This window comes from Cnephaeus nilssonii (assembly GCF_951640355.1).
Source record: "Cnephaeus nilssonii genome assembly, chromosome: 6".
NCBI lineage: Eukaryota > Metazoa > Chordata > Mammalia > Chiroptera > Vespertilionidae > Cnephaeus > Cnephaeus nilssonii.
The window spans coordinates 95,168,200-95,175,025 of record NC_137077.1 but is presented as its reverse complement, the minus strand read 5'-3'; the positions used below and the strand labels follow the sequence as shown (position 1 = coordinate 95,175,025).

The 6,826-nt window shown below is 49.5% G+C and overlaps 1 pseudogene across 1 annotated transcript; it reads left to right on the top strand.

The window, feature by feature from the left end:
* The first annotated feature begins 2,988 nt into the window (after nt 1–2,988).
* On the top strand, nt 2,989–6,691 carry LOC307101998 (L-lactate dehydrogenase A chain-like; annotated as a pseudogene). The gene is made up of 3 exons: nt 2,989–2,994; nt 5,833–6,031; nt 6,199–6,691. The product of its transcript is annotated as an L-lactate dehydrogenase A chain-like (transcript).
* Nucleotides 6,692–6,826: the final 135 nt, after the last annotated feature.

The window sequence follows — 6,826 nt, the reverse complement described above, 5'->3', positions numbered from 1 at the left end:
CACTGAATACTTTCCCCAGGGTTTTACAAATCCAAATGAGAATTGGATTTAGTTCAGGCCTGGTGCAAGCACCCCAGGTCTCTGTACCCCACGTCCTGCTTGGATAAGAAAACAAAGGTATTCGCTGACCTGGGGCGCGGGTACCTGCGGTCACCACGACCAGGGCAGATTTATTCCATGTCCTCCTGCGAAAGGGGGGCTAAGGTGATGTGACACGTCCTTCTGAGGAGAGCGATCGTTGATCTTGATGGGGCTCAGAAGATGAAGTGTCCCAGGGTCCCCAGGACAGTCACGGCAGCTCCTCAGACGGACGGCAGTGGGGTGGCACAGCCCAGGCTTCGGTTGCCTGCCTTCCTCTGCCCACGCCCTCCAGCGTTACGGTCAGGCGTTGGAAGCACATGCGGGCATTAAAGACATTCAGTACAAAGCAAGGACGGAGAGAGGCTCGTGCCCTCTGACCCGAGCTCTGTCTCAGCCTGGAAAAGCGAAGCCCAGGTCCAAAACTGCCGTGGGAGAAGCAGTGTGGCAACATTCTCCCTGTTTTCTATGTCAGGTCTTCTTTCCTCCAGGCCTGTCAGGACTCTGCCACACCTCCAGGTTCCATGGCTCTGTCCGGATCATGTCCCTGGGAGGCAATCCTGGAGCCCAAGTCCCCTTTAGTACGATCTTCTGACTACCGGCGGTGATAATATTGTTATTGGCTTGACTATCGGACTTGGGCTATGAGAGCCATCTTCATTTCCAAGAGCCCAGATGCAGCTCTTCGTCCTACCTCGGCCTTTCATCTGTGCCTCCCTGTTTCCTGATCTGCAAAGCCTTGGCTTTAAAATGGTAACACACTGTGTTTTAGTATCTTCAAGACTTGCCACAATAATTCCACCATAATAATAACCACAAGAAGAAATCCTATCTAATAAAACAGTAATATGTAAATTGACCATCACTCCAACACACAAGATGGCTGACCCCATGTGGTCAAAGATGGCTGCCCACATGTGAACACAAGATGGCCACCACAAGATGGCCTGCAAGGGAGGGCAGTTGTGGGCGAACAGGCCAACAGGGGAGGGCAGTTGGGAGGGACCAGGCCTGCAACGGAGGGCAGTTAGGGGTGACCAGGCTGGCAGAGGAGGGAAGTTGGGGGCAACCGGGCTTGCAGGGAAAGGCAGTTGAGGGGGACCCAGGCCTGCAGGGAGAGCAGTTGGGGGTGACCAGGCCTGCAGGGGAGGGCAGTTAGGGGAAATTGGGCTGGCAGGGGAGCAGTTAGGCATCAATCAGGCTGGCAGGGGAGTGGTTAAGGGGTGATCAGGCTGGCAGGCATAAGCAGTTAGGGGCAATCAGGAAGGCAGGCAGGCGAGCAGTTGGGAGCCAGCAATCCTGGATTGGATCGGGCCTGGCAGGATTGGGCCTAAATGGGCAGCCGGACATCCCTCGAGGGGTCCCAGATTGGAGAGGGTGCAGGCTGGGCTGAGGGACACACCCCCCATGCATGAATTTCATGCACCGGGCCTCTAGTTATCTATAATAGAGGAATATGCCAATTAGCCAGGATGCCATAACGTCATGACCAAACAGCAGGGACCTGAGGCTACATGGCACCTGGCCGGGGCGAGGGACATCAGGCCATGCCCCTCGCCCGGCAGGGCTTGACGGGGGACCTCAGGCCATGGCCCCCACCCCGGTGCCAGGCCAGGAGACCTCAGGCTGCACCCCTGACCCCGGCGGCGGGCCAGGGGACCTGAGGCTACGCCTCCCACCTGGCACCAGGCCGGGGGACCTGAGGCTGTGCCCCCCACCCAGAGGGGCTTGATGGGGGTGGGGCCAGCCAGGTCTGGGTCTCCTGAGTTTTTGAAGCGTGTGCACGTGGTGGGCGGGGACTTGACTCTGGGTCCTGTGGTGCACCTCAGACTCTGACAGGAGGAAGATTTTCATATACATTTTACTAATTTTCTTTTATCTCTGACACTTCTATTATAGAGAAAGGGCAAATAGCAATATTAAAATATTTCCTCTAATTAATGTGCACGAATTTCGTGCACCGGGCCACTAGTATAAAATAAAGGTGAAGGAAAATAGACGACTGGCCTTCACTGGGTTGTTTGTGAGCCTGACCCCTGACACAGCTCCGGCCTTCTTCCCTCACTCACTGACTCATTTACAGAAGGCAGCGATGGGGCCCACCTCACAGGGCTGCTGACAGGAGCACAGGACTGGCCCAGCCTCTGGTGCACTGTATGCATCATGGGGGTTTGTCCAACAGCAGTTTCTCATTAAGTACCTGCTGCACAACCAGCTCTGTGCTCCTTGACACTGGGCTTGACTGGGACCTCTAGCTGAGATGCAGATCCCTGTGTCCCACCCACGGTAACATACCACAGAGGCTGGCAGGCCTGCCACCCCTCCCACTGCGTGGAGTGCACCTGTCCTGAATGCTGGTAGCACCCCTGTCCCACTGGCGAACCACTTCCTGAGGCCAAGCTCCTGAGGGCCGGGACTGTGGGTTATTCATCCCTGAATCCCCAGGCTGGAGCTAGACCACGAGTGGCATCCTTGATAGCGGGACCCTCCCAATTCTTCCCTAGGCCTGGGCACACCCTCCATTACCTCCCTGGGGGGAGAAACCAAGCAGTCAGTGTCCAATACTTTCCCAGAATTGATATCTATGCAACTTTCTTGGATGGTGTCATTGCACAAAGTAGTAAGTCTCACTCCTTCTCCTTGAAACCTGAACCAAGGCTGGGCCAAGTCAGCCTAGTGTTGGTTCCCTTAAGCCCCCTGACCCTACCCTGCCCTGCAAGGCTGAGGACACCCTGCCATAGGCAGCAGGCACTCACTCCAGCTCCCCTGACCAGAAAGGGACAAGAAAAGGAGATGGCCCACCTGGGGAAACAAAGCTTTGAGCCTCTGTTTGCTCCCCCTCCCTCAGCACCCCCTTGTGATTCAGACCTAGCTGTGATTGAGATGGGGGCGGGGGGTGATGGTGGTGTGATGGAGGTGGGCAGGTACCAGCCTCACTCAGTCAATGTTTTGAGTTTAATCTGAAATTGTCATGGAAGGTTCATCAGGGATCAGAGATGACAAACTGAAACTGCCCCAAAGCCTCATCCCTGCACCCAAAAGGGAAACCCTGTACCACCCCCCCACCCCCCCCAGTCATTCTTTCGCATGTAGGTGTTAGGGTTTGTCTTTAAAAGCTAAGCTTCATGTAAGTGAGATCATGTGATATTTGTTTTTCTCTGAGTGGCTTGTTTCTGCTTACCATAATGTCAACAACAACAAAGTTAAGCTTTAAAGTGCCCACGGCTGGGTGCCCACAGGAGGGAGGCTCTGACGGATGTGAGGGGGCTGCCCTGGGGGCAGGACGGTAGAACCTTCCAAGTCCGGGAGGACCGAGAACGGTAGGAGTCAGCGCTCCGCTGGCAGGAACTACCCTCGGGCAGGAATGGCTCAGCACCCACCCTGAGCAAGCCCTCCTTCCCGGCACAGAGGCCGTGAGCCAACGGCCCAGAGGAGGGCAGGGACTTCGAAGGACCGAAGGACCGCAGGTGCCCCAGAGCCTCTCCTTGCCCTAGTGATGGGTCACCCCCACAGGGGCAGAGGCTTGCTTTGCCACCACCCCAGTGGGTAGAAATTGCCTGAGAAGAATGGAGGAATGTAACATTTCTTATACTTCACATGTCTTGGCACACATTTATACCCAGGCTATTACTTTACAAACTCAAGTATGTTGATTAGCAGAAGGCCTTCTTGATTGAGACCCTATACTTTCAGCTTTATTAAAATATTTATTTGTTTATTTATTAATTATCAAAACCTGGGCCTGGGCTCCCTTGTTTGACTATAGAAATTAATCTCAGGGGAAAATATTAAAATTAAATTAAATGAAATTAAAAGGCCCCAGGGTTTCTGGACTTCTATAGGAATGCAGCAAGTAACATGAAGAAGGAAACCCAGGATTTTGCTGGGACAGGCAGGGACAACAGGAAGACTCATGTCAAAAGCCCAGGTGTGAGGTCGAGCCCGCCCTCACGTGCCAACTGCTGAGCAGCAGCCACAGCCCTAGTTCCTGAGGCTGGAGCTGGGATGGGGCCTTTGGAGGAATCTGGATGCGTGCTGGATTTCTCAAAACAGAAATTGAATCAGGCAGTGGGGAATATAGTTAGTAAGTCAACCCCACAGCCCTGATTATTTTTATGCCAAGCTAATTTAAATGCTCTATTTCTATAGGAATCAGTTAGACTTCCACCCATCTGCAGCTCCAGCTTTTTATTTTATTTTTCTCCCTTCTCACAGCCTGTTTTTATGTTTTCTTTTTACAGCACCAATGAAAATCTCGGAAACCACATTGCACCCAGCTGCCTCAGGCAGCCATTGCTCATACACTGCAGCACAAGCTTATTTCTCTGAGGAGAACATTCATCATGATGATTATTTTTTTAAACATAAGCTGTCTTTCTTCTCTGAATTTCCATTCATTTGCATACTGCCACTTCCTAATAAGAATTTCACATTTCATCCCACCTATAACCAAAGGGGTTACTTGGAGAGGGAGGGAGGAAGGAGGAAGGTGCCAGGAACAGAGGGAGAGAACTGTGGAGAAGGAGAGGCTAGCCAGGAGCAGGAGGGCGCACAAGCCACCTGGTCCTTCATTCGGGAGGCTCTCTCTGTGGAGTGGTGGTGTTTCTTTGTAGGTCGCCTTACCTGAGTCTTTGAATCACATCTGCCTTCTCCACTCGACTACTAGGTAAAGCTCCAGGAAGCCAGGCCCTCATCTTCAATGAATAGATATTGATTTAAGGAATAATTGACTCTTCCTCCTATCCCAGGGAGTGCAAGCTTGTGGACTATTTTTAAATAAATTTAAAAAGCATTGTTGAAGTCTATTTTGTGTAAGCCACTGCGTTGGGGACTTTGAAATTGTGTATCACTCCAATGAGCTTGGTCTGGTGGCAAGTCCTGGGTTCAGAGCATGGAAATCTATGCTTCGGGCCCAGCCCAGGCAGGTTTGCAGCCAGAGTGTAGACGGCCCAGGACTGCCCCTAACACTTCTCGGGCCCTAACAAGAGCAGGAACGAAGGCTCACTTACCGTCTCATTGTTTTTGATGAGTAATTAAATCTTCTTGTGGTAAGAATATGACGTTTCAGAGATCACACTGGACCTATTCAGGTTATTGATTTATATAGAACAGTTTTCTTTCTTATTTAACCCACTTCCTTTGTCTTGATTAGTAATTAAATCTTCATTAAATAAAGAATTGGTAACATCTGTTTGTAAATTTTATGTGGGCCATGCTTACTAGAAGGTTGCTAAATTTTATTGTTTCCAGTTTTTAAAAATTTAAACAGACTATCCCTTTCAAGATTTTCTTTTTTTTAAATGTCTTGTTTTTCTTCTTAAGCTCCATTTATGCATTTCCTTTAACCTGTCACAATTTCAACTCACTCATGCTCAATGACTCAAAGGACTGAAAAAAATATATGAAGTTATATTCAGAGTGTCTAAAATTTGAATGTATTTTCACCAAAAATGAAAATTAGTTTTCAAAACACTTATTTTGTTCCTAGCCTATACAAAATCATTTATGAAATTTTAAAAGCAAGTAGATCATAATTCATGGATATCAAAAGTACAAGTCAAATTATTTAAATAAACTGGAATTTTTATTTATATTTTTGAAAAAAATGGTTAAATCTTGTAAAAATAAAGTCATTGACATGGGCAGCTGCCTCTTAATCTGGATCTGACACCCACCCGCCATGCAATCCATTCCTTTGTTTCTAAGTCCAGTGCGGCAACTCTCAAGGAGCAGCTGACTGTGAGTCTTCTTCAGGGAGAACGAAGCCCCCAGAATAAGATTATAGTCGTTGGGCTGGTGCTGTTGGATGCCTGAGCCATCAGTATCCTAATGAAGGACGTGGCGGATAAACTTGCTCTTGTTGATGTCATGGAAGACAAACTGAAGGGAGAGATGATGGGTCTCCAGCATCTTTTCCTTAGAACTCCCAAAACTGTCTCTGGCAGAGACTACAGTGAGACTGCAAACTCCAAGCTGGTTATTACCACAGCTGGGGCACGTCAACACGAGGGAGAATGCTGTCTTAATTTGGTCCAGTGTAACGTGAACATCTTTAACTTCATCATTTCTAATGCTGTGAAATACACCCCAACTGCAATTTGCTTATTGTTTCCAACCCAGTGGGTATCTTGACCTATGTGGCTTGGAAGATAAGTGGCTTTCTCAAAAACCATTTTATTGGAAGTGGTTGCAATCTGGATTCAGCCTGGTTCCATTACCTAATGGGGGAGAGGCTAGGAGTTCACCCATTAAGCTGTCATGGGTGTGTCCTTGGGGAGCATGGAGATTCTAGTGTCCCTGTGTGGAGTGGAGTGAATGTTGCTGGTGTCTCCCCAAAGGATCTGCACCCTGATTTAGGCAGCGATGCAGAAAGGAACAGCGGAAAGAAGTTCACAAACAGGTGGTTGAAAGTGCCTATGAGGTGATCAAACTGAAAGGCTACACACCCTGGGCCACTGGCCCGTCTGTGGCAGATTTGGCAGGAAGTATGATGAAGAATCTCAGACGAGTGCATCCAATTTCCACCAGGATTAAGGGTCTCCATGGAATAAATGAAGACGTCCTCCTTAGTGCTCCTTCCTCTGGGGACAGAGTGGAACCTCTGATGTTGTGAAGGTGACTGACACCTGAGGAAGAGCCCGTTTGAAGAAGAGAGCAGATAACTTTGGGGGATCCGGAAAGAGCTACAGTTTTCAAGTCTTCTAATGTCCTACGGCCTCACTGTCGAGGCTACAGCAGGATTTTAGTT